Genomic DNA, 10431 nt, shown 5'->3' on the forward strand with positions numbered 1-10431 from the left:
TAAAGGCGTATGCTACCACACCTTGAACTCACAGAGATCTGTCTGTCTCTGCCTCTCAGGCATTGGGATTAAAGGTGTGTGCTGCCACACCTTGAAGTCACAGAGGTCAATCTACCTCTGCCTCCCAAGTGTTGGGATTAAAGGTGTGTACCACCACAACAAACTACTTCCTTTTTTTTTTTTTACTTTTAAGAACTTTAACCTTTAGCCTGCATATATTTTTAACACAGTGTAAACCACTTAGACATTTTCTTCAACTTTGAATTTTTCTTTTACTGTATATCTCTCTTTCTGACTACATGAGTCTTTACTTTACCAAACAATATCAGTAGGACTAAAGCCGTGACTTTGGCGGCTAGATCCAGCCCATTCCCTAGCTTTCCAGCCTCATGGCAGAGGTACCACAACTCTTTGGCGGTTCAAGGTCCCTGCCAGCAAGCAAGCTGCAACAGTGTTAAACAACACTCAAAAACTCCATAGTCAGGACCGCCTGCTTGAAAGAGCCAGAGTTTGCCCTGGCAGGATGGCTCAGAAAGCCGGCATTTTAAAACGACACAGCTTTTTCCTGCTACGGCTGAAAACCGAAAAGCATGCAGTTAATTTTCATCAACAACATTTAAGTGTTTCGTAGCCGAACCTCTTAAAGGAGCTGCAATGTTTTGCAGCTGAAGCTGAGTCAGGAAGCCTCTCTTAGATGAGAGTGCTTGCTTGCCAGACCCGAAAAATAGAGCTTTACTCTATTCTTTCCCAAGCTTTCTCAAGCTTTCTGTGGATTCGGTTATCCACGTGGGCGCCATTCTGTAGTGAGGGGCTGCGTTCCTGCCGCCCTGCTTTCGGCCGCCTGGCTAGTTTATGCCCAGAAATAACAACACACAAATTGTATTCTTTTAAACACTGCCTGGCCCATTAATTCCAGCCTCTTACTCACATCTTGACTAACCCATATCTAATTATTTATCTGTCTATCTATCATCTATCTATCTATCTATCTATCATCTATCATCTATCTATCTATATCACCTATTATTCTAGCAGAAAGGAAGGAACTATGAGAGGAAAGAAAAGGAAAAGGGCATCACAAGAAAGGGAAGGTGAGACGAGAGAAAGAAGGAGGGGGACAGCTTTCTCCAGAACACAATAACATATACATATGAAAATATCACAGTAAACTCATGACTTTGCATTCTAACTACTTAAAAGAAAAATAAATAAGAGATACCTCTCATAAGACAAAGGAAAGAAAGAGAAAAGAAAAAGTAGCAGTTTTGCCATTCATGGGTTCCTCTGTTGACATTAACAAGTTGTTCTTTCTTCTATGAGAACTCTATCATTAGTGGAGAAAAAAAGTACCATCCTTAGTAGAATTTTCCCACATACGTAAAAAGTACTTAGAACTGAAATTTCATTGACATTTTATTTACAGTGAAGCACGTCCTGCTAAAACCAAAAGCCAATTGCATCTTATGTATGTAACGCCTGAACACTATGTCTTAGTCCGTCCTCCCTCTCAGGCACCCAGAGCATTCCACTAGCTTTACACCAACAGTCCAAGGCCTACCATCATAAACATGGAGGAAATATGTTTCCCATTTCATTGAATTGATGCCACGGAAATAACTAATGCCAAACTTTGGAGGTTATACTTTAGCATCACCATTAACTCAAATATTGTTAAGCTGCCCCATTGTCATCTGAGTGTCTACGTGAAAAAGGTCTCTCATTATGTGATCGTGATAATAATAAAATTGTGAGTTTATGCAAGGAATAGTGTCAGTTCTCATTTCATAACCTTGGACATTACCATTTAAAATATTTTGAGATGAGTCAGAATAACAGGTGAATAACCTTTCTGCCAGATAAAATGCTCCTCTCCCTAGGTCCAGTTCCTAAACACCCATCCCACTGCCCTCTCCCGCCGCACCACCAGCCCTTTGGTCAGCTCCTACCTCCAATGTCAGCGGACTTCTGCTGCTCAGGAGCAGGGCTCACCAATCACAAGAACAGGTGTGGGTCACACCAGTAAGAAGAACAGAGACCCCCTGCTGTACCTAAAGCTACCCTAGAGGCCAGAAGTCCAGGTCCCAACATGAACAGAGACTTCCTGCTGGATCAGAGGTCACACTGGCCACCAGAAATCCAGGACATGAAGACCAGAAGACCAAAGAGGAAAGCAAAACCAAGGAACAAAACACCAATTCAACAAAGACAAACTCAGAAATCAATACCTAGACCTATAATCATCCCAAACCCAGATGCCTAAAAGCCAGCATAAGAACACAATCAACACCAGAAAGGGCAAAGTGTTACCGCTCCAGCCCCACTATCCTACAACAGTGAGACCTGATTGTTGAACTGCAGCTGAAACACAAGAAATCAACCTTAAAACCAACTTCATGAAGATGATAGAGATTTTTAATGTGGAAATTGAGGGAAAGAACAACAACAACAAAAAAAAAAAAAGAAGAAAAAACTGGGGGAAATCAATAAATCTCTTAAAGAAAAACATCCAATTGGGGTGGTTAACTTGCAGTTTCAGAGATTCAGTCCATTGTCATCATGATGCAGAGCATGGCACCATGCAGGCAGACATGGTCCTGGAGTTGACAGTGCTATATCTTGCAGGCAAGAGGAAGCCAACTAACTGTCTCACTGAGGGAAGCTTAAGCAAAAAAGACCACAAAGTGTCCCCCCACAGTGATGTACTTCCTCCAACAAGCCCACACATCCAAATAAGTGCCACTTCTTTTGGGGGCCATTTTCTCTTAAACGACCACAAGATGCAAGCATCACTAACAGAATACAAGAGTTTCAAGAGAGAATCTCAGGAACTGAAGGTACAATAGAAGAAATAGATTCATGGGTTAAAGAACACGGTAAATCTAAAAAATGCTAATGTAAAACATCCAGAAAATCTGGAGCACTATGAAAAGACAAAACGTAAAAATAAGAGAAGACTCTCAGCTCAAAATCTCAGAGGCAGGCTGATCTCTTGTGAGTCTGAGGCCAGCCTGGTCAAGAAGAGCTAGTTTCAGTATAGGCACCAAAGCTACACAGTATAGTTACACAGAGAACCCATACTTTGAAAAACAACAACAACAACAAAAACAAAACAAAAAAGAAAAACAAATACACTTAACAAATATCATAGAAGGAAGTTTTCTAAACTAAGGAAGGGCATACCTATAAAAATACTAGAAGCTTACAGAATGCCAAAGATTGGATGAGAAAAGAAATCCCCCGTACCACATAATAATCAAAACAGTAAATGTAAAGAACAAAGAAAGAATATTAAAAGATTCAAAGGAAAAATGCAAAGTAACATATAAAATAAGATCTATTAGAATTCCAGCCAACTTCTCAATAGAGACTCTAAGAGCCAACTGAGCCTGGACCATGTGTCTTACAGACATTAAGAGACTGTGGATGCCAGCCAGACTGTCATACCCAGCAAAACTTACAATCACTATAATGGAGAAAACAAGATATTTCATGAAAAAGTCAAATCTAAACAATATCTATTCACAGATAGAGCCCTACAGAAGGTACTAGCGGGAAAACCAAAGCCCATGGAGGTAAACTATATCCATAGGGATAAAACCAGACAGGCAATAAATAATCTCACATCAGCAAAATACAAAAAAGGAAACACACACACACACACATACACACACACACACACACACACACACACACACACACACACACACCTACCACTACCACCACCACCAAAATAACAGGAATTAACAATCATTGGTCATTGATACTTCTCAATATCAAGGGACTCAATTCTCCAATAAAATGACACAGGCTAACAGAGTGATATAAAAACAAGATTCATCCTTCTGGTGAATGCAAGATACACTCATTAATATCAAAGTCAGACATTAACTCAGAGTAAAGGGTTGAAAAAATTTTCCAATCAAATGCACCTGAGGAGCAAGTTGTTATTGCTATTCTGATATCTAACAAAATATTTCCAACCAAAATTAATCAAGAGACGGAGGATATTTCATATGCAACAAAGAAAAAATCTACCAAGATAATATTTAAATTATGACCATTTATGCCCTAAATAAAAGGGCACCCACATTGTAAAAGAATTATTACTGAAGCTTAAATCACACATTAAACATCACATATTATAATGAGAGACTTCACACATCACTTTCACCAATGGACAGGTCATCCGGATAAAATGCTAAACAGAGAAATAATGGAGCTAACAGATAATATGAATCAAATGGACTTAACAGATATCTACATTTCACCAAAATACAAAAAAATACACCTTCTTAGTACCTCATGGAACCTTCTCGAAAATTGCCTATATACTTGGTCACAATACAAGTCTGAAAAGAAATAGGAAAACTGAAATAATCCCTGTGTCATATCAGATCACCACAGAGTAAAGCTGGATTTCAAAAACAGAAACAACAGAAAAAGTAAAAACTCATAGTAATTAAAGAACTCCCTACTGAATAACTATTGGGTCAAGGCAGAAATAAAGAAATGACTTCCTAGAACTCAATGAAAATTAGTTTTCTATCTACCAAAATTTATAGGACACATGAAAGCAGCACTAAGAAGAAAGTTCATAGCTCTAAGTGCCTACACAAAGAATTTGGAGAGATCTCATACTAGCAAATTTACAGTAGACTTGAAAGTTCTAGAACAAAAAAAGCAAACACTGCAGAGGAGTAGATGGCAGGAAGTAATCAAACTGAGGGCTGAAATCAATAAAATAGAAGCAAAGAGAACAATACAAAAGAATCAGTGAAATAAAGAACTGATTCATTGTGAAAACCAATAAGACAGACAAACCCTATTCAAACTAATTAAAAGACACACAAAGAATATTCAAATGAACAGAATTAGAAATGAAAAGGGGAACATAACAACAGATACCAAGCAAATACAAAGAATTGTTAGGTCCTACTACAAAAAGCTGTACTCCACAAAACTGGAAAATCTAAAAGAAGAGGGACCCTTTTCCTCCTACCCAGTCACCTCATCCAGTCTTGACATGATGGCACATGCCTGGTATTATTATAGCATATTATACCATGCATGGTATTATTATAGCATATTATACCATGCATGGTGTTATTATAGCATATTATACCATGCATGGTGTTATTATAGCATATTATACCATGCATGGTATTATTATAGCATATTATACCAATATAATATATTATACCATGCATGGTATTATTATAGCATATTATACCATGCATGATATTATTATAGCATATTATACCATGCATGATATTATTATAGCATATTTTACCATGCATGGTTATATCCCTGGAAAGACTTCTCTTCTGTGAGCGGGGAACAGAGGTGAGGTGGGCTTGGGGGAAAGAGAAAGTAGGAGAGCAGAGGAAGTGTAACCTGAAGATGGGATATAGTATATGAGAGAAGAATTTAAAAAAATTAAAAATTGATGCAGTTAAAGTGATAGAAAATTGTCTGTCATTGCATTAGTTGGCTGACTGTTGGGGTCTCAGTGCTGAATGTGTTTTAAATTTTGTCCTTGCCCTGTAGTTTCTTACATTTCACATTTGTACCAATCCATGCATCTTTTTCATCTCTACTATAACTTACCATCTTACAAAAACAGATAAAATATTATGAAAACAAATTTGTTATTTTTGTATTGTAATTTAGTCCATTGCTTTTAAACATAAATTATTTGTCATTTTTGTATTCTCAAGATATTTCTAGATTTTAAATATGTTAATTTTAATTTCTATATATTTTAATTCTTGAAATATATGTGATATTTATATTTATTATTTTAACGAGGTGTATGTGCATGCTTGTGTGTGGGTATGTACAAGTGAGTATAGGAGACCACAGAGATCAGAGAAATAGGACGCTTCTGGGGTCACCCATGGTGGCTGTTGGGGAACTGAATGTGAGTCTTCTGTAGGAGCAGTGTGCACTCTTAACTACTGAACTGTCCTTTCAGCCACTAGAAATGTAGTTTTACCTACAAAATTTATATATGCATCTGGGTGTGTAGCTATCCACTAAATCATGGGCGGCCTACTAGGAACCATCGACCTGAAGAAAACTAAATTTTACTTTCAATGGTTGATCAAATGCTAACAGTTCCTTAGCTAAGGGTGGGCTCTCGTGAGCAGACAACTTCAGCTGCTCTGAATTCTTGGGTATAATGGCCCACGACATATATACTCTCTAAGTTATAGTCTAGAATATCCCCTTCAGGACATATATAATCTCTAAGACATAGTCTAGAATATCCCCTTCAGGTTCTGTGAACATTTGCTTGCATTTGATTTGATGGCATTAAATATACAAATTATTTATAGCTTCACAAACACTATAGACATTGTTTTCTTTTCACCTCTCCAGTCTTTTCAAAGCATTTGAAATGCATTTCACCTTATGTGAGTCCTGTGTATTTGTTGTTATTGTAATTTACTACTTTAAGGCATATTCAGTAAAATCTTAACAGCATTCTCAGTTTGATGCATTTTAGAACAAGAGAACATGCTTGCAATAATAACTTTCTATCCAGTTAGATAACACTTTATTATGGCAAAGATGGTTTTCAGCTTAATGAATAAGTATTTTTAGAAAGTCATCCATCTGATCAAATGCACTGATAAAGCTGTTCTTAAGACATAATGTTACTGTATAATTCTAAAACTCAGGTTAGTTTGTCTGTTCTGTCTCTCTCTCTCTCTCTCTCTCTCTCTCTCTCTCTCTCTCTCTCTCTCTCTCTCTCTCTCTCTCTCTCTCTCTCTCTCTCTCTCTTTCTCTCCAATAGGTAAAACCTCCAGTGGCAAGAATGGGTTATATTTTGTTGAGTCATTGCCCACAGGATATCATAGAGCTCCTTAAACACCACAGGCTATGGCTGAGGGTATTGGTTACAATTCATAATCTCATGGTAATACCCTATTGTTGAACACTCAACTTACTTTTCCCATTAAAAATTGAAGAAATCAACTGGTGCCTAATTAGAAGCTTTACTACCATTAACTAATGTTCATGGAACTGGAAGGTACATTGCATGGTATTGGAAAAAAGCAAGTAATAATCAATTTCATCCAGCTACAAACCTTGCAACAAACCTACAACAAAAACATGCCTGCAAGATATAGTGATGCAATATAATAATATAATATATTATTATATATAATAATATAATAATGTTGTGGGAGTAACCAACCTTCTTTTGTTAAGATTTAAAGTCCACTCCATAACATAAAATCCATGCCTAAATTGATAATTTGGTCAAGAACTTGAGACTAGATAGGTCATGGGCTGAGGGGAAAACCTACTACTACTATTCTGCTAAAGGAACACAGCAAAAAGTGACTCTTAATAGCATACTGCTGTACCCCTTGAGAAGAGCATCCCTCAGCGCTCACCAGAGAAAGTTCTTTTTTTCAAAAGCTGTAAATTAATAAAGAGATCAACATCTGGGCAATGTACAGAGAGACAAACTTTGGAGCACTCAGCTCTAAATGTGATGTCTTTATCAAACCTTTCTTCTCTAGGAGCAGGAATCGACACAGAAGAGGCAGAAAGATTGTAAGAGATAAGAGTGTTGTATGACTTCAAGAAATACAGTGTCTCTAGAAATAGGACTGATACAGATATGAACTCACAGAGACTGTGACTACAGCAGGAAGCAGTAGGCTGTGGGAGGAGATAAACTCTCAAGGCCTGCTCCTAGTAAAGTTCTCTCTCTCTCTCTCTCTCTCTCTCTCTCTCTCTCTCTCTCTTTATGTGTGTGTGTGTGTATCTGAATACTTTTAGTTTTGTTTTAATTTCTCTTGTGTTTTTGAGAGAGAAAGAAAACCATGAAGGTGAGTAGGGATGGAGGCAGGAGGATCAGGGAGGAGTTGGAGGAAGGGAAAGTAAAAATATGATAAATTACATTGTATGTGTCTTAGTTACTGTTTTATTGCTGTGAAGATACACAGTAACCAAGGCAACTCATACAAAAAGAGCATTTCCTGGGGCCTTACTGTTTCAAAGGGTTAGCCTGTTATCATCATGACGGGAAGCAAATTGGCATGGCACTGGAGCAGCAGCTGAAAACTTTGCACCCTGATCAACAGGAAGAGAGTGAGACACTGGACCTGGTGTGTGCATTTGAAACCTCAAAGACTATCCCCAGGGACACACTTTCTCTAACAAGAACATACCTTCTGATACTTTCAAAGAGTTTATCAAATGAGGGACTAAGCATACAAATATATATGAGCCCATGGAGAGACATTCTCATTCAAATTAACACGATATGCAAAGTTTTAAAAATAATTGCAAATTTTTTAAAAATTAAAAAAGAATGTATTAAATAATTTATCACTATTGTCTCTTTTATTGTTAACTCATTGCCACATTTACAGACATTTGTTAGAACAATATTAAAGCCTTAGTAAAAATTTGCTTGAATTCTTAATGTCGTAACGTTTGAATCAATGAATAATTAAAATTAATTGTATTTTGAAGTAATATTTAAAATAATGCTTATGTCTAAATAGAATTTTATAATCATCCAAGTTCTATCACATATGTCTGTGCAATAACTTGAACTTGAAGAATTCATTATTTGGTCAGAGCTTTAAAAGACCCAAGGTAATTTTTTCTGATAAGTATCTGTGTGTTTATGAATTAGTATTTTTCCTCTTTGCTATGCAAGCAAAGACTTTTATTAAAATCCCTATGTGCTCTAACTTAAAACCATTGTACAAAATTCCAAGAAGAATTGAATGACTAAATCTATCAATCACAAAATTTACCTCTTAAAATGTTCTTTTCTGTTTCTTAGGGGAATTTTAAATGAACAACATATGAACATGATGCAATAAACTCCTAATCACTAGTAATTTTCTCCAATGATCATTAAAACTTGTAATTCTGAGTCACTGCATCTATTTCTCAATAATTTTCAAGCAAACCTCATATATTGTATTATCATATCTGCTAATATACTAATAAATAGACACAGTTGATTAAATATTTTTTGAAATTAGCCACATAACATTATCACAATAAAATTATTGGCAAGTCATTTACATTAATAAAAATGCATCCAGTGTTCTGTTTTATTTAACAAATACATTAAAGAAATATTCTTTTTCCTTCTTCCTTCTCTTCACACATTCTTTCAATCCAAACCACGTAGTTTCTTTCATTTTTCTTTTCTTATCTTTTCTGTGTTTTCCTATTACAAGTTTTATATCTTCTGTATGTCTTATCTCTTAAACTAATCTTGCCTCTTCTTCCCCTTCTACTGCGTCCTTCTATTTTCTACCTACCCCTTAACATGATTATCTATTAGGGAAAGTAGATTCTTATGCCATAATTTTCCTTATGATTTTCCAATCTACTTTCATTATTTGATTGTAATAGAGTTAAATCCTAAGTCTAAGACATATTCAGAAAATGTTCCTGTTTGTTTGAAAATGTTCATTGTTATAAAGTTGTTAAGAAAATGCCAATAAGGGTAGTGTTCACCATTCATTGAGGAAAAGAAAGAGTTGGAGACCACAAATAGTGAAATTCACAAATAATGAAAACACAGAGCTGTGGAGCCAGCTCCCAATGGATGAATCAACATAACACTCCTACATCTAAGGCTTAAAGAATCTTTCAGAAAATAAAAGATCATAATAGCCAGAGGAACACTGAGTTTTCTATGATAGGGTGTCTCCTTGTAATGTCAAAAGATACACCCATAAAACCTTACACACCTGACTGCTGAAACATGAGCTATATGATGACAATAGACATACAAAGTAAATGGGGAAAGTCCATAAGACCTTAGTCTTACACAAAGAACTGTGGGCAACTAAGGAATGCTGAGTGTAGAATAGTCTTCCCCAGGGAGGAGCACACCAATCAGTTGCCCACTCAAGTGGTCAACCCTGAAAACTTACATACAAGTAACATTATACAAACCAAGTGACTTATATGTAGAAATATCATTATGTACACCTGTACATATATGCATATAAAAACAATTAATGTAAAAAGAGGTAATAATTTGAAGGAGAATTGGGCTGGTTATTTGGAAGGGTTTAGAGAAAGGAAACAGAAAGGAGACATGTACTTATTATCTTAGAAATAAAAGTGAAGAAAATAAAATCAATCAAAGAAGCAAAAAGGTAATTCAGCTTGTTTTTGAAGCCTTCTCTTGCTTTTCATCATGTTGAGCCTTTCTGATATTCTTGCTTTTAATCTGAAAAGCTACACTGTATAGTTCATGGAATATACAAGCATACCCGATTCAAAATGCAATCTACGATTTTATTCCCCAAAGATGTACAATTGTCAAGAACATTTTATCAAGAAAATGAGTTTTAACCAAGTCCTCTTATTAGTATAAATGCTACTTAAACCATTTTATAATGAACATAGATGTGTTCACATTTTCAGTCATTT

The sequence above is a fragment of the Arvicola amphibius genome, chromosome 5 (assembly GCF_903992535.2).
Source record: "Arvicola amphibius chromosome 5, mArvAmp1.2, whole genome shotgun sequence".
Lineage (NCBI taxonomy): Eukaryota > Metazoa > Chordata > Mammalia > Rodentia > Cricetidae > Arvicola > Arvicola amphibius.